Source organism: Castor canadensis, chromosome 7 (genome assembly GCF_047511655.1).
Source record: "Castor canadensis chromosome 7, mCasCan1.hap1v2, whole genome shotgun sequence".
NCBI lineage: Eukaryota > Metazoa > Chordata > Mammalia > Rodentia > Castoridae > Castor > Castor canadensis.
The window spans coordinates 39,776,257-39,798,742 of NC_133392.1; the positions used below are offsets into that span (position 1 = coordinate 39,776,257).

At 35.2% G+C, this 22,486-nt stretch overlaps 1 pseudogene; it reads right to left on the reverse strand.

Annotated features, from left to right (window-relative positions):
- Positions 1-17,408: 17,408 nt before the first annotated feature.
- Positions 17,409-18,052, reverse strand: LOC109680840 (GTP-binding nuclear protein Ran-like; annotated as a pseudogene).
- Between the last annotated feature and the right edge of the window lie 4,434 nt (positions 18,053-22,486).

Below are 22,486 nucleotides of genomic sequence, written 5' to 3' on the forward strand. Positions count from 1 at the left end.
CCCTCTAGTAAATTTGAATAAATAATCCCCAAAAGAAATTGGCAAAGATTATGAATCATCTTTTCTGGTTCAGGTTGCATGAAGTCAGTTCCAAAAGTGGAGAGCTTCTTTGTACCCAGGAGGCTATACCCTTTGACTCTGTGTCTGTTGGCAAGCCACAAAATGAATATATTGAATTATACCCTAAATGCTATGGATATTGTTTGGATTACCATTATAAAAACAGAAAGTAGAGAGAGGCTCATGAACATTCAAAGAAGGCAAAAAAAGTGTGTGGGGGTGCAGAAAAAAGAACAGTTGGTTGAAGGTTAAGCCTTACCATAAACAGCACCATGCTTAGAAAATATAAATAAAAAGACTGTCATGATGCATGAAAAGAGAAACATCAAACCAAAGAAAATGAAAAGACCCTCACAGAGAGCAGTACCTGCCTATCTTCTGAATAGAGAAAGTTTACAGTAAAAGTACTTTCCACTGTGACTAAACAATAATGAAAAGAGAAGGTGGGAAAATGTCAGTTCCCTACACCCAAAGTTCCTGCCAAGGGAGAAAGAGGAGTATAAAAAATTACTTGAAAAGGGAAGGATGTAGGAGGAGGGTGAATGTAATGGAAATATTATGTTCTCATGTTTGAAATTTTCCATATTGAAACTATTCCAGGAATGGGGGAGGGGTAGATAAAGGAGAATGTTGGAGGGGGTGAATTCAACTATGATATTTTGTAAGAACTTTTGTAACTCCAGTGTAACAATAATATGCTAATAAAAAAAGGAAAGAGAAAAAAATAAGGCATGGAAGAGAATGGGTACTAAATCTGCTTTGTTGGAGATGGCTTTCTGAGGAAACCACCTAAATGTGAAAGGTTTGTTATGGGATTGCATTTCAAGAATACCTATGTAACACATCCTGATCTGAAAGCCTCTGATTGTTTGTCAGTACATGGTGTGGGAAAGAGTCTCTTATACCTCACTATACACAACTTCTATTGTAATTACCAGTTATAGTCATTAAGGTGAACACAAGCAAGATGGGCCTTATGACACAAGGAGAATATGCCCAGGTTACCAAAACGCTTGAAAATTATGGGTACATAAAATCAGTCTTACAAGTTTGGCAGTTTTTTCACATAAGTAGCTCTTTATAATTATTGAAGACCACAAGCCAATCTGGAAAATCACCAGTACTGTGAAGTTTCTGAATAGTACCAAACAGTCTTACATATCTACAATCATCCAGGGAATTAATTACTAAATTGTAAAACAAACAAACATTAAAATGGCCCAGTTCAGTACAGGTGCTACCAGTCCATTGCATTTGTTAGGGGAGATTTAGGTCACACATGTCCACCACAATCTGTGCAATATAAGGAATGATGTTTTCCAAAGGACTAATGCATGTTGTCACATATTCATGACCAGATGAAATATTCAATTAAACTAAGAAAAAATTCATTGATAGTTTCATATTTCACATTACAACTTACATTTCAGTAGCATTTAACATTTAAGATGTGTTTGATGTAGTATCAAGAAGTAACTTTAATCATCTAAAGAAGTTATTAAAATACTCTTTTCAACCACATGTCCATATGAGGTGAGATTTGCTTAATATACTGTGCTTCAACAAAAAGAACATGTTTCAACACACTGAATAAGCAGTAATGAAAATAAAGGTATCTCTTATTAAGCCAGATAATAAAAAGATTTGCAAAAATATAAAATAATGTTATTCTTCTCACTAATTATTTTTCTGGAGAATGGAGTTAGTTTTTATTAAAGTGTTATTTTCATTAATGTAAAAAATGGCCTAGTTTTGTAAATTATTCTTTATTTTAGGGACTGATAATGCTCACATGTTAATAAAATTAAATGATTGAAAAAGCATAAAAAAGCACACTTCAATAGAGAAAGGAGAATTTTCAACAAGAGGTACTAGAACAATTAGATGACTACATGTGAAAGATTGGAATGAGCTGCAGCACAGTGAGGCGACTAGCATCTATAGCAATTAATTACACATTTCAAAGTAAGTTGAGGAAAACACATGGAAATGATGATATTTGAGGAGATGGGAATGCTAATTACCATGGTTTGATTGAGTACACACAGTAGTCGTGTACTGAATTATAGTGTGCCCAATAAATATGGACAAATATTATATATATCAATTAAAATACATTTAAAAGTTAGATCCAGACGCCAGCTTTATATTTTTCAAAAAAAAGAGCTCGAAGTGGTCACAGAGCTAAGATATTAATTGTGAAATTATAAAATTCCTAGACTATAATAGGAAAAATATTTATGTGATCTTGGGTTTGGCCATGAATTTTTAAATACAGCACCAAAAGCTGATCTATAAAAGACAAATTAATAAGCTGGACTTCATTAAGATGAAAAACTTCCGCTCTGTGAAAGACACTGATATAAGATACAAGCTACAGATCAGAAGATGAAAATATTTGTGAATGAGTATCTGATAAAGGCCTTGTATCTAAAATATAAAAAGAACACTTAAAACTCAAAGTTAAGAAAAAAAGTTATAAAATTGCCAAAAGATTTGACAGACACCTGGACAAGGAAGAGCTGCAGATGATGTCTCGATATCATTTGTTATTTGGAATTTCCAGTTAAAGCAGCAATGGTATGCCACTGCTTAGCTATTAGAATGACCAAGACACAAAAGCACCTGAGAAGTGTCAGTACCAATTGCTTGTGAATATGCAGAGAAACAGGAATGTTCATTCATCCTGATAGGAATTCAAAATGGAACTGCCACTTTGGAAGACATTTTGACAGTTTCTTACAGAGCTAAACAGAATCTTCACAAACATTCCAGTAAATATGTTCCTGGGTGGAAAACATATACCACCACAAACAACCTACACATGAATGTTTATAGCAGCTTTATTTATAATAACCAAAAATGGAAAATAGGCAAGATTCCCTCTAAAAAGTAGATATATGCATACTATGTACATACATAGTATGATTTCTAGTGATAAAAATAAACATGCCTAAAGCCTATGAAAATGACAGAATAGACCTTAAATGCATATCTCCAAGAGAAAGAAGTCAGTTTGAAAGGCTGTTATTATATGATTATATGACATTCTGGTAAAGCCAAAACTTTGGGATACTAATAAGATCAGTGGTACCAGCAAAAATTATTTCATCCACCCTTACCTCTACTTCTACATCTAAGAGACTTGAGGAAACACTAGAATAGTTCCTAATATCTCAAGGCCATGTCCAAAGAATGATGATTCCAGCCCCCTTAAGTTTTTATCTGGGAAAGATCAAGGCTATCAAGAAAAACTTATCATTTGTTTCATCTAACACTTGAAGATACAACCCCTGTCTCCTAGTTTCTTTGAGAGAGCAAAAATCTAGCTTCAGTAAATGCCAGTTAGCAAACCCAAATGGCCTAACCACAATGGCCACGCCCACTTTCTACCTTTTATAAATTTCTACTTTCTTGATTCTGTTGGAGTTCCACCTATTACCCATCTTGTTCCCTCATTTTCCATTTAAAATGCCCAGTCAACACTGCATAAATTCAAGTTGAGTTCACTTTACATTGGACTTTCTTTCTTAGTGCAATAGTTACTACTGAATACATCTATTTTCACCACTTAAATAGCATCTAGCTTTATCATTGACCCATGTATCCTAGAATTGAATAATTAAGTAAATGAATGGTATGATAGCTTAAATGGCTTCCTTTTATTCAGAAAAGCTATCTTTGCAGATGTGACTAAGTTAACAATATTGGGATGGCAAAATTTTACTGGATTATCCATGGAGCCTAGTAAAATGAGGGAATATTCCTGGTAAACTGACCTGACAGGATTCTTAAAGGCAGACCAGGATGATCAGACACTGAGGGTGGGAGATAAGGAAGGTGACCAGATGTTGAAGGTGATCATGTGATCGGTCAGGTGTTAAAAGTCTCTAAACTGACTTAAGGTTCTTTATAAAACTGGGTGTTATAGGTCATTTAAGGATAGACGTTGAAGTTTAAGGTCAAAGCCTAGTTGAAAAGAGGACATAGATGAATCTGCATAAAGTTTGGTCAAGCAGTATCACAGTTTGGTAAGTACTAACACAGAGGTCAGGACTGGAGGCATGGCTTGATAGATAAAGCATCTACCTTGCACATGCAAAGCCCTAAGTTCAAATTCCAGTACAACCAATAAACAAACAAACAAACAAATAAGATGTTAAAAATAGGGGAAACTAACTGGGTTTGGGGTATACGTAGACTGCTAGTATTATCTTGTCAATTTTTCTATAAAGCTAAAACTATTCTAAAAAGTCTATTAAATGTTTTTTAAAATCAAAGTGAGTTTTATATTACAGGTTTCTCAGAGATGTCTCTGCTAAGGCAGTGCTCTGCAGAACTCTCAAGAACACCAGTTTTGGAACTGTGTGGCTCTCTGCTTTTTCTAGGTGCATTTAGGATTATTTAACCAAAGTTCACTCTGGAACATCAGTGTTCCCAAATAGAATGACCTATGCTGGGATAACTAGAGACATAAAAGGAACTTTGTCTTCTATATTTATGTCATGAACTTTCCTCTCAACCATTTCGCTTGTTCTGGTACTTCCTCCCTTCCATATAAAAAGTAAAAGATGAATTAGCTAAAAATAAATTAAATAAAACTAGGATAAAACAAATACTTACAGTAAAGTCTTACAAATCTGGCTCATATTCCACCTGAAAAGAATGCTTTGTGTGAGTTCAAAAAGCAAGTCTGAGTATCTCTGTAGAGAAGACTTCCCTAGGGAGGGTGTGCTGCAAAGTGACAGAGAATGAGGCCATTTGTCCTCATTAGCAAATTTCTGAGTCTTTAAGTTCTTGCTCTTTACTTCTCACATTGCTCATGTGTTCACAATGTGTCCAGCACCCAAGAAGGACACTACAATCACCAGTGACAGACTCAGCAGCTTTCCTCTAAGCACCTATACTCATCAGAGGTAGCACACTGAGACATTTGCCCTTTGAAGGTCCTACCAGCCCTGCTGAGTGAGCAAATCACCTAGGAGTAGAAGAAATGTTCCTCTGGTTAGAATGAAGTCATTGCTGGATTAATCAGAGTTCACACAAATTCTAATTTTAAATTGTGTGCATGATTTGTTCAGTATGACACAAACTGTTATGGTGAAGGAGATTCTTTTTCATTCATATATTCATATGTGCATACATTGTTTGGGTCATTTCTCCCTCCTGCCTCCTCCCTCTCCCCCCACCTCCCTCACTTCCAGACAGAACCTGTTCTGCCCTCTTTTCTAATTTTGTTGAAGAGAAGACATAGCAATAATAAGAAAGACAAAGCATTTTTGCTACTTGAGATAAGGATAGATATACAGAGAGCTTCCTAGCATTGCTTCCATGCACAAGTGTATTACAACATGAATCGTTTCACTCTATCTGACCTCTTCACTACTTCCCGGTCACCTTCCCATATTGACCTCTGTTGCTTTAAGGTTACTATATTAGCTCTTCTGCAGTGGGGATATTCAAGGTTTAGGTTTCCTACCTATCCCCATTCCTCCCTTATGCGGTCTCTCCTTAGCGTGTGACCCAACTCCAACATTACTGCCTTTGCCCTAGATCTAAAGTCTGCGTGAGGGAGAACATATGATTTTTGGTTTTCTGAGCCTGGCTACCTCACTCAGGATGATGTTCTCTAGTTCTATCCATTTACTTGCAAATGCTAAGATTTCATTCTTCTTCATGGCTGAGTAAAATTCCATTGTGTATAAATACCACATTTTCTTAATCCATTCATCAGTAGTGGGGCATCTTAGTTGTTTCCATAACTTGGCTATTGTGAATAGTGCTGCAATAAACATGGATGTGCAGGTGCCTCTGGAGTAACCTGAGTCACATTCCTTTGCATATATCCCCAGGAGTGGGATTGCTGGATCATATGGCAGATCTATGTTTAGTTTTTTAAGAAGCCCCCACATTGTTTTCTAGAGTGGTTGCACTAGCTTGCATTCCCACCAGCAGTGTAAGAGGGCTCCTTTTTCCCCACATCCTTGCCAACACCTGTTGTTGGTGATGTTTTTGGTGATAGCTATTGTAATAGGGGTGAGGTGGAATCTTAGTGTGGTTTTAATTTACATTTCCTTTATGGCCAGAGATGGTGAGCATTTTTTCATGTTTTTTTTGACCATTTGGATTTCCTCTTTTGAAAAATTTCTGTTTAGTTCTGTTGCCCATTTCTTTATTGGTTCATAGATTTTGGGGGAGTTTAGTTTTTTAGCTCCCTGTTTATTCTGTGTAGAGGAAAGAGTAGCAAAGGAAAATGTGGTAAAAAAACAAAAGTCTGCTTTTTTGTAGACTACTTAAGAATAGGAGATATTTATTGAGCATTTATTAGGTGTTAGGCATTATATAAAGGACTTTGCATTTGTCATTTGATTTAATCTCACAACTCCAGGAGCTATGCATCATTTCTTTTCCTACTCAATGGATGAGAAGTAAATCGATTCAAGTCACAGAGTTAGGAAGAATGGGGGCAGAGTTCTAATTCATGCAGTTTGCTTCCAGAGCCACACTCAGACTTACCACTGTATGTGACTCCTTACATAATTTGGGCATCACTTTCTTGTTTTTCAAAAGAAAGTGAGGGCTAAATAATTGAGATCTAGTACCATTTATTAAATCTCTGATATATAGTAAGACAAACATGCATAGAATTTTGAGGGAAATGAGACTTAAAAGTAATTAAAAAATCAATTTACTGTATTCTACTTGATATTGTGGAAAGATTTCATTGCTACTAAAAGAATTAACTATCTAGCAGACTAAAATTCTATTAAGCATTCAAATAGGCCTTGCCCAGTATGTGTTTGTCAAGAATTATGACTTGCTATGAAAATCTGAAAAGAAATATAACCTTGTTTTCAACAAATGAATATGATTAAGCTGATATTAGTGTCTAGCTAGAAAAGACTGAAAGATGCAATAGGCAACATTTTAATCTAGATAATCTCAGAGCGAAGCAGTTTCTTAATGCTAAACATAAAATTAATCAGTATGTGGAAAAGGGCCAACTCTTGTAAGATAAATGACTTAGAAGAATTTGATTGCTGCTAGGGAGTAATTGGGTACATGTAATTAATGGATGAAGACTAGGAGGAAAACAGGACATTATTTAAACTTGAAGCTTATCTCTAGATAGAGGTGATGCAGATAAAGCAGAATTCTGGGACATGTAGGCATTTTCCAGCACAGTCATATCCAGGGATGTCTATAAGGGAGGACTTTTCTTTTGATGAGTGACAAAATTCCACTGGAAGACTGCAGGTGGGAGTATTGACTGGTACAATCATGTTGGTTCTTAACCCCTTTGTTCCCCTCTTCCCATTCTATCTTAGACACATTCCAATTAGGTTTTCTTCTTCTTATTATTATTATTGGTGTATCAGTAGTATTTGATATAGTTGTACATTCTTTATTCTGTAAACATCTTTACTTATTGTCTTCTGGCACTTCTTACTTCTTTGAATTCATTGAACCTTTTCAGTTTCCTCAGTGATTTTCTTTTGCAGTGATAGGCATTAAACCCAGGGCCTTGCTCATGCTAGGCAAGCACTATACCACTGAGTTACATTCCCAGCCCAGCCCTCCTCCTCCGATCATTCCTCATTGCCCTGATCTTGTCCAAATACAGAATAAGGGAGGAAATGTCTAAGAATTCTTAATGGAAAGATGTAGTGTGTGTGTGTATGTGTGTGTGTGTGTGTGTGTGTGTATGAACAATTTTTATGTTAGGTAAGGGTATTCATTGACAAAGCTTAGTTGGAAAGTATTTTATACAGATTTTTCAACTGTATAGAGAAATTGCAAGTATATTTTGAGAAGTGATTATCATATATCTGAAGAGGACCATAATAATGAACTTTTTAATGCAATCTTAGGCCAATGGCCTCAGTTTTCAGGTAATTTTTTTAAATTTGCACTCATTCTAAAAGTGATCTCATCCAGACATATTACTTTATATATTATTTTTCTATCCACAGATAATCTTAAAATTTATATCTTCAGTTTACACATTCACTTAATTCTAAAATCCCATATCCATCTACCTAATTGATCTTTTTTCACTTAAAGAGACTTCATAAGTTTAGCAAAAGTTCTAACCAAACTCCTGACATCCTACTGCCCAGAACCTTCTTTCAACATCTTCCCTATGCCAATAAAGTAGAAGTATCAACTTCTTTGTTCTTGAATTGAAAAGCTTAAGGTCAGCTTTGACCTTTATCTTTAATCACACTTGACTTCTGAGCAACTAGCAAATCATTTCATATCTACCTTCATAACATGAATGACCCCTTGTCAACTGCTTCTGCTTCTACAACCTAAATCTTTGCCACGGCCTTAGTTTGTTTGGGTTGCTTTAACAAATTAATATATACTAGAGAGCTTGTAAGCAATAGAACTGTATAGCTCATAGTTCTAGCAAGTGGGAAGTCAAGATCACAGATTCAGTGTCCAGTGAGGGCCTATTCTCTGAGTGACAGATTATAGAAGGGACAAACAAGCTCCCTTAAAACTCTTTTATAAAGGCACTAATCTCATTCATAATGACTCTGTCATCATGACCTAGTCAGCTCCCAAAGACCTAGGTTATTTGTTGAGACAAAATATCTGGAAAGAAAACCAACTTGAAAAGAGACAAGATTTATTTTGCCTCACAGTTTCAGAGGTTTCAGTCTCTGACTCCATGAAGTCCCTTGGCTCCACATTTCTGGGCCTATAGTGAGGCAGTAGATTATGGTGGAAGAGCATTTCTCACTTTGTAGTGGCCAAAAAGTGGACAGAATGAGAGAGGAATGGTCTGGGGGCAAGCTATAGCTTTCATAGGCGTACCCTCTAGTGACCTAATTCCTCCAACTAGGTCCCTCCTCCTAATAGCCCATTCTGTTATAAGCTGCAGAATATAGTATTCCATTCATGATGCAATCACCTCTCAATAGTGGTACCAGTGGGAAGACAAACCTACACGTGAGCCTTTTGTGGGGAATACTTCATAGCCAAACTACAATGCTCAGGTTTTTCACTTCTGAACCAAATAATCAAGATAACATTAAGAGGAAAAGTTTATTCTGGCACAAAGTTTGGAGGTTTCATCTGATAGTTGGATGACCCATTACTTTTGGATCTGTGGTGACTGGCGCACATGGCAGAAGAATCAGCTTACCTCATGATGGTCAGAAAGTGAAAGAGTGAGAAGAAAACCCAGCATCCCACAATCCCCACCAATGTCCTAAAACCTCCCACTAGGCCCCATCTTTTAAAGGCATCTAATATCTTTCAATACTACCAAGTTGAAGTACAACCATTTGAGGCATGGGCCTTTGGGAAACATTCCAGATACAAACTATAGTAGTTTGTATATCTCTTAATACACCTCCAACACACTGGTGGTATTGGGAGTTCATTGTATTTGAGGGAACAAAAAAGTTCTACTTTGACATTTGGTCTTGGGGGGCCAGAGACTTGTAGCAGCCAACTTTTCTAATTGATTGCTAATGCTTTGCATATCCTGATTGATTACATAAGTGTTTTCAGGTGCAGTTTTCTGGCTCCTGAGAAGTTTGCATGGAAGGAGACAGATGATGTATTTGTCTTTTTTGTGGTTGTTGTCTTAATGACACAGTTTCTTTTGTTTCAGTGAAATTTCTTATTCTGCCACTCTGAATTTTCCCACTCAGAATCATTTTAGTTTATTTAATTATTTGCTCAGGCTGCATTCTCAGCAGGGTTGTGTTCCTTCTTTCCATGCCCTGATCCCTAAAACCTATTTTAATAGCATCTCAGACCTTAGGACTCATCTGCTTCTTGGTGGTTTTAAACACTCAGTGGAAGAAGCAGTGATCTGGTCTAAGGAATGTTCTGGTGTCCTTTTTGGAAACAAATCAATTCAAACTCAATCAGTGTTTTTGGAATATATATAGGGATGTTAGATAATGAAGCATTGTTGGGTTGGTAGGGTACCAGGAGAATCCCAGGATGCTTAAAAATGGCTTGTCTACAAAGTGTTTCAGGTTGTTGTGTCTATTTTTTCTTTAATCTCTTCTGCTTCTTTCTAATATTTCCATAAGATTTAATTCTGCTTGTTATTCAAGGGTCAGAGTCAATGCTACTTTTCTTGATTCTCCTTTAATGAATTTCTCTCATTTCTTTGATATTCATATAGTTTGGGTACCACTCTTATCTTTGTAAAAGAGTTTGTGCCACTTCTCTTCCTTAGAGGAACTTTGAGGAGAGAGACCATGCCCATTTCATTTGCACACAATCCCAGTTGTGGAAATCATTATTAATATAGGTTATTACTTCAAGTTGTTTTATCCCACAGGCTTCAGTTGCTGGTGATGACACTAAGAGGGGTTTTCTTTGGGTTATGCTAATTGAACTCTCACAATATAAGAAATAACTTCTGCTATTTTTAATTGGCTTTTCTACTTTTCTTTCTGTCTTTTTTTTTGGCTGGGAAGATGGGTATGGAGTTGCTTGATATCTCCTTTCTCACTTTTCTTTGTCCTACTCTTTTCTTTATAGGATTCCAAGGATAGATAAAGAATATTATCACCAAAGTCCAAAGACTTTTCATGTGGATACTTTGGTTTCTGATTGGTGGTGTTTTTATCCTGAATATCAAGGAAGAAATGCAAACCCTTCAGGTCATACATATCCTTGATGATGAAAGCATAGTGAGGAAGCAATTTAATGACCATTCATTAAAAATATGCTTTTAAATCCTACTATAGGGGCTAATTTTAATCAAATCATAGTATTTGTTTTTTGAAAATATCAAGTTTACTTGATTCTAAATCAATATCACACATCAAATTTATAACAAAGCAATTGACTGTAGGTGAATAATTACTGAACATGTAATTTAAAGACCCAAAAGGTTACTGAAGAAGATGGATATTTCACTTATTTAGTAAGTTTTTCAGTATAAAAGCTGATATGTACTTTGAGAGATAAAGATCTTGAACAACTGAAATACTCTTCTCTAACTTCCATGGTTAGAACTTGTGACCATTTTCATGTACAATTATGAAATGTTTCTGGCACAGTGACTAAGGCATTCAATCCTGCAGTCATTTGTTTTTGAACCATTTTAAGTATGTCAGCATCAAACACATAGGGAATACATCACATCCTCTATGGAGCTTATCTGACGTCAGAAATTATAAAAAGCAGGTGATAGAGTAAGTAGATACTATAAATAATTTCAAGTCCATTTTCCAACAAATAACCTCCCAGAAGTACAACATACACTTTCCTCTCCACACATTCCTTGTTTCTCAAAGTATCTTTTCTCTTTTTGTCTTTGTGGCATTTTTTTTTTGCCCTGTTCTAAATACTTTCTGCTTTTTTGTACCATTAAATTCACTCATGGCTAGAGTTCTCTCTTCTTTTTTAAAATGTAAAACTCTAATTTTTTTCCTTACCCCATCGTAGCCATTCCAATTGGACATCACTTTCAGTATACTCTTTTGTGATCAAGTCACAGACCACAGAGACTTAGAGATCATTTAACCCAAACCTGTCTTTTATTGCAAAAATCTTTCAACATCTTTAACTCCATTCTCCTTTTCTGTCTTTTATTTCAAGAAAAGACTTTCTACCCACAGATATTTCTAGTTTCTCATAAGTGATGTATGTGAAGTCTAAATCTTTTTGCCTGTCATAGCCATTGCTCCTAGTTTTGCCATGGAGCCACATGAAATCAGTCCAATATATATCTTCCACGAAACTCCAGATTTTTACCATATCAAATCTTACTTAAGCCTTTCCAGGATTTGCATCTGTATTGTTTCTAGATGACTGAATAGTGGTGCTTTGCACCTGCCTCTATCTCCACAAGAGAGAACTAAAGCATCATGTGTAGAGCTGCATTTTGAGATGGCTGGCCTTGGGACAATCCTGGAACTCAGCAAGAGAGAGAATGGAACCCTGCAAGACTTGACATGACATGGCACAGTAAAAAGAGAAACAAAGTGCTCCACAATAATGACCCTGAATCCTCAGTAGGGAGGCTTGCAGCCCAGTGAGAGGAAACCTAGAGTCTGCATAATAGCTTTGCTTTGGAGAAGGAACTCACATTGTCTACCCCTACAGTCAGGCTGCTGTAATTAGGTGCATCTTGAGAAGGGAGTTATTGTCCAAGTTCATACTAGACTAGAGGTCAGAAACCTGTGTCTGTTCCCCTCTCTGGGACACCAGAGACACACCATCATACTAGCACAGAATGTTGCAGTCTCACAAACCCAACTTAACCCAGCTAAATGACTATAGCCCAGAACTTGATCTCACTCATTACCTGTCATGTGGAAACATGTTTCAATTGCTTTTGTAATTTAGATTTGATCACCATTTTGTCAGATCCCTCTAAATGCAGCAATATTCCAGGTGTTATTTAATATGTGCAAAGTTTCACAAAGTTATTAGTTCCCTTGATTTGAAGTCCCTTAACTTTCTCTTGGTTGAGGATTGCATTAAATTTATTACCAATTGTGTAGTATTTTATTTTATAGGAAAATTTGTGTTCATGAAAAATATGGGATCTTTTTCTTTTTTAAAAAATTTGTTTATTGTTGTGCTGGGTGAGGGGTGAGGGTACATTGTGGCATTTGCAAAAGTTCTTATGATGTATCAAATATATCATACTTGAATTCATCCCCATCCTAGGATCTTTTTCTTGAGAACTATTTTTAGGTATTCCTTTCTTCATGCCACAACATTTGGACAATTTAATTTTTGATATAGAATTAGAGATTTTTCTTTTTTGTTAACTTATATCATCTCAACCAATTAAAGTCATTTTGAAATCATTTGTCATCCAATAGCAATTTTCAGCCTTTTATTTTGAAATAGAAGGTACACTTTTAAACACAAGTGCCTGCTGTCTACCTAACTCAGTGCCTTAATTTTCTGCTCAAAAATGTGAAATGCAAGTGAGTGAGAATATTATTTGTTAATAAGTGGTATGCAAAATCTCAAGCTCTTTAAGTAGGAAACTTGATAGGATTGTTTTATATTACCTCCTTACAATTGTGGGAAGGAAGATGTATCTAGGATCTTGTTCTTACAAATGAAAATGTATATTTTTCATAAACTATAATATCAATTTAAATGCTACTATTAGGGCAAGATGATACATCATTGACTAATACAAACAGGCTAGATATCTTCATTTGCCTCATCAAGTCTACTTATCACCATTCTCTACCCCAATTTCTGTCCCCCAAGTGGTCAGACCTATATAGACTACATCAAGGGTAGTTTGAAGCTCAAGGGGTGGAGAGCACCAAGTCATTGACGTTGCATAGATATAAGAGCAAAGACAAGGTATTCACTGGCACCTTCTATACTGGGTTATGAAGACTTGGTTTTACCCCTCTACTAAACATCATAGCTCTTTCTTTCTTTCCAGGCAGCAATAGCTGCCTCCCTAAATTTCTCACCATGGTAAAGTTTTTTACCATAGTAAAGTTTCTCACCATTACTTGCCCTAGGGCAACATTCCTTCTCTCTTGGATTTCCCTTACTCTTGATCAACTTTTGTGAATAGTCTCTTCATTAATTTACCCTCCAGTTTTCCAGTTATTATGCTGTCTGTTTTCTACTTGGGCACTCGATAGCATGGCAATCCATCAGAATTACAGATTTTTAGAGGTTGAAAGTAATTTTCATGAGATATAAGACTCTATTTTCTTTATAATGGACTTGACTCTACTAACATTAGTCACTGAATGACTCAGGTCTCCCAGCTTTTTCCTATTCAAACTGTTGAAAACCTATTATCCATTAGCAAGATTCATGCTAATTTGGTGTTCACTTAGTATGCACTTGGATGTAAATATTAATGCAAATATGAACATTAGAATCACCTGTCAGTAGTCAGTTATAAGGTGCTAATCCAGCTAATCTTCAGTGTGTGCTTTTAGCAAAATGAACGAGAAAACATATGGCTAAACTTGCAGCCTTTGAAAAAAAGATAATTGACCCCAGAAGTCCATGGATGCCCAGTTTGGGAAACAATGAATAAACATGTGATATTTGAAAACTTGTTAATAGCTGAATCTCAACTTGGTTATCTCTAACAAGGCGACACTAGGTAACTTGTTTAATGTTTCTGATTTTCAACTTTTTTATCTGTGAAAGTATAATGACATAAGTATCTACTTCATTGGTGTATAAAATAAAATTTTGCTTTAAAAAAAATGTAATCACAGTCTTCCATCTTGAAAGCATTCAATAAATATTTATTTAAGACAAGAAAATATTTTGATAGTAAGATGAGAGATCAACTACCTGTACACATGTCAAAACCGGACATTGGTCTTCAGTCACCTCATCATTCAAAAGGAAAAAGCTTGATAAAAGGTAGAAGTGGGGCTAAGGAATTAGTTACCAAATTTTAACCACTTAGATGGGACACAGGTCACTATTCATTTGCTCCGAACCACCAGAGATTGTAAAGTGACTTGTGGAGAAAATTTAACCATTGAATAAGTGATAAATGTTTTTAAAAATTTTAAGTTATTATCCAAATCTTTTTGTCAATGCCAAAAGTTCAATAATCAAAGACCATATCCAACTAAATACAGTGTGATTTATACTGAACTAAACCTATTAGCTGTCTCTAAAAATTTAAGGAAATTCAAATTTTTCATATACAAACTTAACAAGTATATAACAGACTACCTGTTCAGCTGAAGACTCGGTTACTTCTAATAATACCCTAATTTTAGTTTACAACTATCCTATTTATGCACCAAAGTTTACTAAACTTAATTTACTATTTGTATGTGTATGGATTTGCCCATCATTCTAGACTAAGAACTAAAATTTTCAGTTGATTTGTTGCAGTGTATATGGTTCTTTTAGAATGTCAGTAGGATATGAACTAAGCCTTGGGTAGCATGGCTCTGAAGCCACTTTCTGCACTAACAATGCTCTCTGAATTTACTTAAGGGATTTTATTGTTCCTGGTTGATATCCATCCAAAGTGGCTTTAGTATGTCAATTTTCTAGGGCTTCCATAACAAGGTACCATGAACTTGGTGTTTTAAAATAACAAAAATGTATTGCTTCACAACTCTGGAGGCTACAAGTCCAAAATCAAGTTGACAGGACAGTTGACCTTCTAGGTGCTATGAGGAAAAATCTAGCTTTTTAAAAAAATTTTTTATTCATTTATCCACATGTACATATATTGTTTAGGCCATTTCTCCCCGCTTCCCCCACCCCTCCTTGCTTCCAGGCAGAACCTGTTCTGCTCTTTCTCTAATTTTGTTGAAGAGAAGACATAAGCATAATAAGAAAGACAAAGCGTTTTGCTAGTTGAGATAAGGACAGCTATACAGAGAGATTCCTAGCATTGCTTTCATGTACAAATGTGTTACAACCCAAGTTGATTCATCTCTACCTGACCTTTTCACTAGTTCCTGATCCCCTTCCCATATTGACCTGTCACTTTAAGGTTCCTGTATTAGCTCCTCTGCAGTGTGGACATCAAACGCTTTCATGTTTTGGATTTCCTACCTATCCCCATTCCTTCCATTTGTGCTCTCCCTTTAGCGTGTAGAGTTCTACAAAAATCTAGCTCTTGATTCTCTCATAGCCTTGGGCGGTTTGTCAGCAACCCTTTGTGTCCTTGGCTTGTAGATACATCACTCCAGCCTTCTACTTTTGCAAGGTCTTCTTTTGTGTCTCTTTGGATCATCTTCTTTCTGTTTGTACCTGTGTCCAAATTCCTCCATATTATAAGGACCTCAGCTTTTTGGGTGAGTGCCTGTGCTTATGGCCTTAATCACTTCTGTAAAGCTCCTATGTATAAGTTATATTCTGAGGTATTGGGAGATGAAGACTCCAGTGTAATTTTCTGGAGGATACTGTTTAACCTATAACATTTTCCACACATCTTTTAGAAAAAGAGGAACAGGTTTTTTGTTTTTTTTTAGTTTGAGATCTAACTTGCTTTGAAAGATATATTTATATAAAGCAAGGGCTGAGCTATAAGGATGGAGAACATTTTCTCACCTAACATTAAGGTCTGCCTGAGCATCATCGTCTGGCCTTCAGGGTAGGGTACTATATAATGAAAGGTCACCAGGAGTTTCCTCAAAAGAAGCTTTCTGAGAAAGTTCTGCTGGTTATGGACTGCCCCGTTCTTTGTGTGGTGATCATGAGAATGCATGAGGTGAAACCTCAACTACTGAGATGATCAGGGAGTAGCTGCTGCATCTGAGTCCATCACAGCAAGTACTCCATGTTTCATGGTGGTCTCCTAGCCAACCACTGACCTAGGCACTGATACTAAAGCAGTCCCATTCATGGAAGGGGCAGGGAGTGAAGGTTTCCTCTCTGGCTGTGTTTTAGTTCACTAGTCTCCTGACATTAATGTATGGTCATTGAGGATTCTTTCACCCAATGTCCTTCCCCTTCATTTGGGGCCAGACTTGAATTGTGGTGTGATTCTTTCTTCATCTTCTGAATCCTTTCGATTTTCTCTCACATGCATTTCCCTTCAGTTCCTTTCATTTTAATGTTACCTTGGCATTTGCTTCTAGGAGGACCTTGCTTAACACTCCACAATTCCAGAAAGAAGAACTTTTGTCTCTTTGGATCACATCCTTGAGAACTTGTCCCATTTTATCTGTCCCCTTGCTGTCTAAATTTAAGAAAATAGTACACAATTATCACAGTAGATAATCTTGAAATAATGTTAAGAGCTAGTTAAACTCTGAAGTATATATGTAACTTTCTTATATGATTTTAAATTATCTTCAAGAGTTTATTATGACTTTGTTCTTAGACTATAATTTGAACTATTTTTAAATCACAAAAATGTATCAGAAAAATATATATGAAACCCTTTCAGTTGGGTTGTTAAACTTTCCTCCTAAATAGCTTTTAAATAGCTTTTATAAAGCTTTTGAAACTTTATAACTTGTACAAAAATGTGTTTTTGTGTAATCACTATCCAAAACAATGCAATGCAATTTGAGGTCCTGATCTTAAAAGTATTTGGAATACAATTTTATTCTGATGCCAAATGAAAAGGAATAGGAATGATAGTAAGGAACACAATTTTATCAGTGAACATTGTACCATGACTGTAGCAATCTTAAACTCCAGAAATAAGCAATCGTATTCCAGTATAGCTAAATAGGCAGCTCTAAAAAATTAAGATAATTTTCTAACTGCAACAATCACTCCAAAGCCTGCCTACTCCACTCCTTCAGCATCCCACATAGGAAGCCATGTGTTCCATTTAATTAGATAATAAAGAGGAACACACATTGCCCCACTGTAATCACAAAGCAGTGGCCTAAAAAACTAGGCTTCTGACATCCGGTTCCAGCTTCATTTTCTCACAGATCATCATCCTCATCTAGGAGAGTGGTTGTCTGAACAACATATAAGTCATGCTCAAAGTAAGTACCAAAGGGGGACCATGACAGCCTCTGGTCAGGCAACAGCAGGCAGAGCAAAAAATACTACAGGTTAAGGTCTCTAATGAGCTTTCTAACAAACTAAGGGCTTCTCAAAGTTGTGGTTACTTTTGGCAGAAATGTCATAGTACTGATTATCCTTCTTCAGTGAAAGGCAATAGAATTTTGCCTTGACTTTCCTGTCTTTAACATCCACTGTGTAGAAATACAATACAATAGGGATATTTTTATACTTATACCAGATCTCTATGTCCGTTAAGTACATTCTACTAATGGGTTCTTGATGTTACAACATTATAATGACACACTGGGCTTGGATATAGTAATCAGTTCTCCAGCCATCAAATTTCTTCTGGGTTGCTGTTGTATCCTGTTTGTTGAACTTAATAAGTTCTCTGTTGGTGTGGAATACCAGGAGATGGACTTCAGCCCAGAAGGTGGCTACATGCTTTTTTTTCAAACTCGCCAGTCAAATAATGTTTCATAAATTTACTTTTTCTGGTACCACCATCACCAACCAGAGCAAGTTTGAACTGAACTTGCAGTTCTCCTCAGGCAACCATTGCGAGGTTACTTCTGGAACATCTCCACACCCATTATACTCTATCACTAGATGCTGAATTGAAGAACTCAGATAGCAGTACAAAATAAAATTAATATAAAAATTAAATTACGAAAATGTTTTTGAAGTGATAATAAAAAACAAACCGTATACTTCCAATGGAAATGAATAAAAACACACGAAAAGCTTGCTATCTGTGGTATATTGCATGGGTGAATAGGTCTGGTCTTATTTTCCTGAATTCAATTCTTTAATTAATTTACCCTAATGATTTTCTGGAACAATCTTCTGCTTTTCCTTTGTTCTAGTTTAGATTCTGTTTTCTATCTTTAGAGTGATATTTTCCTATTTGTTTGAGCTGCGTTTGTCACAGCTGTTATCAATTTGATCCCATCTGATTTCTTCTTCAATAGCATGCACAAGATTCTGGGTTTGATCCTCAGCAATGGAAAAACAGACTTCAAAATTTCTATGTTCCTGTTTTATTATGCATTGTCTTATTATATAACCTCCATCATGTCTACCTATGCCATCTATATCTGAATAAATATGCATGTATATTTATAAATACATACGTTTCCTCTCAGTTAAGGGGATTTGATGAGAAAGAGAATATTGGAACAGATGCTCAGTCTATGATTTTGATTTACTCTTGATATGTTTTTACATTTGAAAACACTGAGGCATATTGATTATGCTTGATACTCTGTTTTCAATCTAGCAACATTCCCTGCCCCCTTCTTCTATATTTTACAGACTGAAATCCTGGATTCTATATACCCAAAATTCCTCCCAGCAAGATGCCATGACATCTTCTACCAACAAAGGCACTTTCATGAAGAAAAGTCACTGTTGCTCCTGAGCAGTGTCATGGGCAGATTTGCAGAGGTGACAGGTGAACTTTGATGAGTCAACTTGTGTTCTGAAGTGGCAGTCTCCTGTGATTCCTATCTTCCTGAGTTTTTGAACACTAGGAGGGCCTTCCTTAATCTTGGATTTACCCATGGTTTTGTAATTTTTCAATGTCTGTATTTTCCATGTGAAATAGTTACAGTAATTTCTATTTTCCTGACCAAACTCTGAGATGTAGAATTTCAATCTCTTGCTCAGGTTCTTATGGTTAATTAGGATTTGTCCTGCTTTTGACTGTGTGTGGTGTTAGGTTCTAGATCTTTATTTTTCAGACCATCTAGGATTCTCTACATTCTTTAATGGTGAATAGCATGGTTGGAATTTGTATAAGGGGAGGAGATATACTTTATACCACTTTGAACTTCCCTAGTTTGATTTGGAGAAATCTGAGGTAAATCAAAACACATGATTAAGAAAAAAACAAGAAAGAAAACCAAAGATTTAAATGATCCTTTTTGTTGTTTTTCATAGCCATGGGTTAAAGAGGGAAGAGAGAAGAGATTAGCAAGTAGGGAAAATAAGAAATTTGCTGTGACTTGGGTGGTATGACTTATTGATCTAGGTAAAGCTATCATTCCTGTATTCATGTGTATGTATGTATGTGTGTGTGAGCATTTTTTAAATGCTCAAGTATAGTCCCTGTTAATTTTGGTTAGTCAGAAGGAACTGATTTATGTCAAGTCTTCACTTTGACTCTGGAATTATAAGTAACAAATCACACTGTTTTTACTACCAGTAAAAATTTGCCATCATTTTATAAAAGCTAGTAATTAAAGTTATAAACATGCTTATTTGTATATTATTGTTGACATTTCAGAAGCAATATTATTTTCTTATAAATAACTACTTCTGCAACAAAGTTTTGTCTATTCATAAATGTGTTTTAAATTTTCTTAGAAAAGACAGAATGAAAGTTGGATTAACAACCAGGCAATTGATTTAATTGCAAAATTAAAGCCTTTGGTATGCTTTAAAAATTCATGACCAGGCAAAATATGAAGTGCAGAAGAAGAAAACTAGAGATTTGTACTTGTGTTACTATGGGGACAGGATTTCTGGATGACCTTAAAAAGAGAAATAATTTATTTGCAATTTTCCTTTGTACAGCTTCACTCTCTTTATAAATGGCCAAATGTTATATGCTTGACAAAAAACATGGCATTTTGAAAATGATTATTCTATTATTTATAATATGCTTCTAGGTGGATCAAATAACAAATCACATAGGTGATTTGACTTATGCTCCAAATAAGCCAAGCAATATGAATTGTATGTATGTGCTACATTTTTTAAAAGAATTGTTTACCTAATTTGCAAACCTCAATTTACTATGGTGATGCTGACTTTTGGCTTCTAGTCCATTCTCCTTGACTACCATATGCATAGTACATATACTACAAAGAAAAATTGCTGGAAAAGTTAAAATATTTTCAAAGTCTTCAAAAAGCTGATAAAAGCAAAGAATTACCTGCTTAAAACTGAAGGAATAGTGAAAACTCAGAAAGGCAAAGTGCCCATCAAAGTTGCTCCTTCCTGAAGGGAATTTGTCATCCTGAATTTTGATGTGGACAGCCCCAAAAGATGAAGGGAACAGAAATAAAATTCTAGAACCCATTTGTGGAACCTAAGAAAAGACTCTGTCCATATGAGATTGGGACCCCAAATATACACAGAATAAAAGTAATCTGGAAAGAGGCCTTGCTTTCACCTAACTCTGGGGCCTAAGGCTTACCTTGCAATTGAGCACAAGAGAAGAAACAGATTTTGAAAACTTAAGCTCACAAACTTGTCCTTATATAGCTTTTTAGGCCAAACTCCCATTTCCTGATGAGTTCAGAAATTCTTAAGCTATAATATAGTTTACTTGTGATCATAGACTGATAGTGTTTTTAGATGGACACACAACTGAAAAACTTCTTTGAAATAATGCACCCTCATTCTAGGTTTCAAATTAACCCTACAATTTTTTTATCACTGGTAAAGATAACTAAGCATACAAGCAAATAAAACATGAATGTATAAAAGTAAAAATGTACAAATCCATAAAAAATTCAAATACTGAAATTACTAGACAACCATTACAAAACTTTTCTATTTCTTTACCTAAAAAAGTAAGACTTTAAAATATCCTGCAGGGAAAAAGAAATAATGAACAGTGACTTAATTGATTTTAAACATGTAACTAAATCTTCTATAAAGTGAATTAATGAAAACACAAATACAAAGAGTAGATTTAACAGAAAATTAGACACAATCTAAGAAAGAGATAATAAGCTGGAAGATACATGTGAAGAAATTACTGGAAGTGTAACACAAGACACAAAAAAGATAGAAATATCTTTTTAGGTATTTTTGGGCTCAGAGGCATCTTAGTTGAGGCAAAATAAAGAAGTTCTAACATATTTTATTGGAGTTGCAAAGGTGACAGAAGAAAAAATAAGGCTTGTTAACTATACTTTTGCATTCAAATTAATAGTATGCTTATTTACAATTTTTCTACCATTGTAAGAAAACATGAACTGTGTAATCTCTGCATATTTATGAACATTTGTAATACGATTTCTTTTTGAAAGTTTTTGTGTAACACATTGCAAATGTATTGCAATATTACAAATGTAAACAAAGGCTAAAACTATTTCTAAAATACTGATTTTTATGAACAATGGACATTAGTTAGTAAATTACAACCTTTCAATTTAATGTTCCAAATGTTGAATTATAATTATTAACTAACCAAAATGTACAAACTCAAAAAAGCACTGGAGCTATTTCCCAAGATGCCTTTTCTGAATTAAAAGAAACAAATATCATTCAGCACAATCTTCAGAAAATAACTATTTCCAAGGTATCCAAAAGGTTTTCATTCATCCTTTAAAAAAATATTTTCAATGATGTGAAACTTACTTAATGTGACCAAATAATTTCACACCTTCTCTTCTCTTGTACTCCATTATGTTCCTTACCCGTTTTTGTTTTTTGTTATTTTTTATTCTTCATTAAGTTGTAATTGATATATAACAAAACTTCATAGGTTAAGGTATACAATTAATTAATTTTGACATACGCATTCATCCAAAAAGATTCACCACAATCAAGATTGTGAGCACTGATATCTCCCCAACCTCCATTTCCCCCTCCACCACCATTTTTAGGCCATTAGTTATCTGATTTCTGTCAGTGTTACTGAATTTGCATCTTCTAGAAATTTACAAAAGTATAGTCATATAGCACGTACTCTTTTTTGTGTGACATTACATCTGTGTAATGACTTTGAGATTCACCCACATTGTGACGTGTTTAAGCAATTTATTTATTCTTTTTATTATTGAGTAATATTCCGAATTGATATGTCACAATTTGTTTATTGTTATAAATAAAGCTGCTTGTGAACAACTTGTTCATAAATATATATTTGTATAAACATATGCTTTCATTTATTTTGGTTAAATGCCAATGAGTAGAGTCACAAGGCAGATTTATGCTTGATATTAAATAAACTATCAAGCTGTTTTAACAAGGTGAT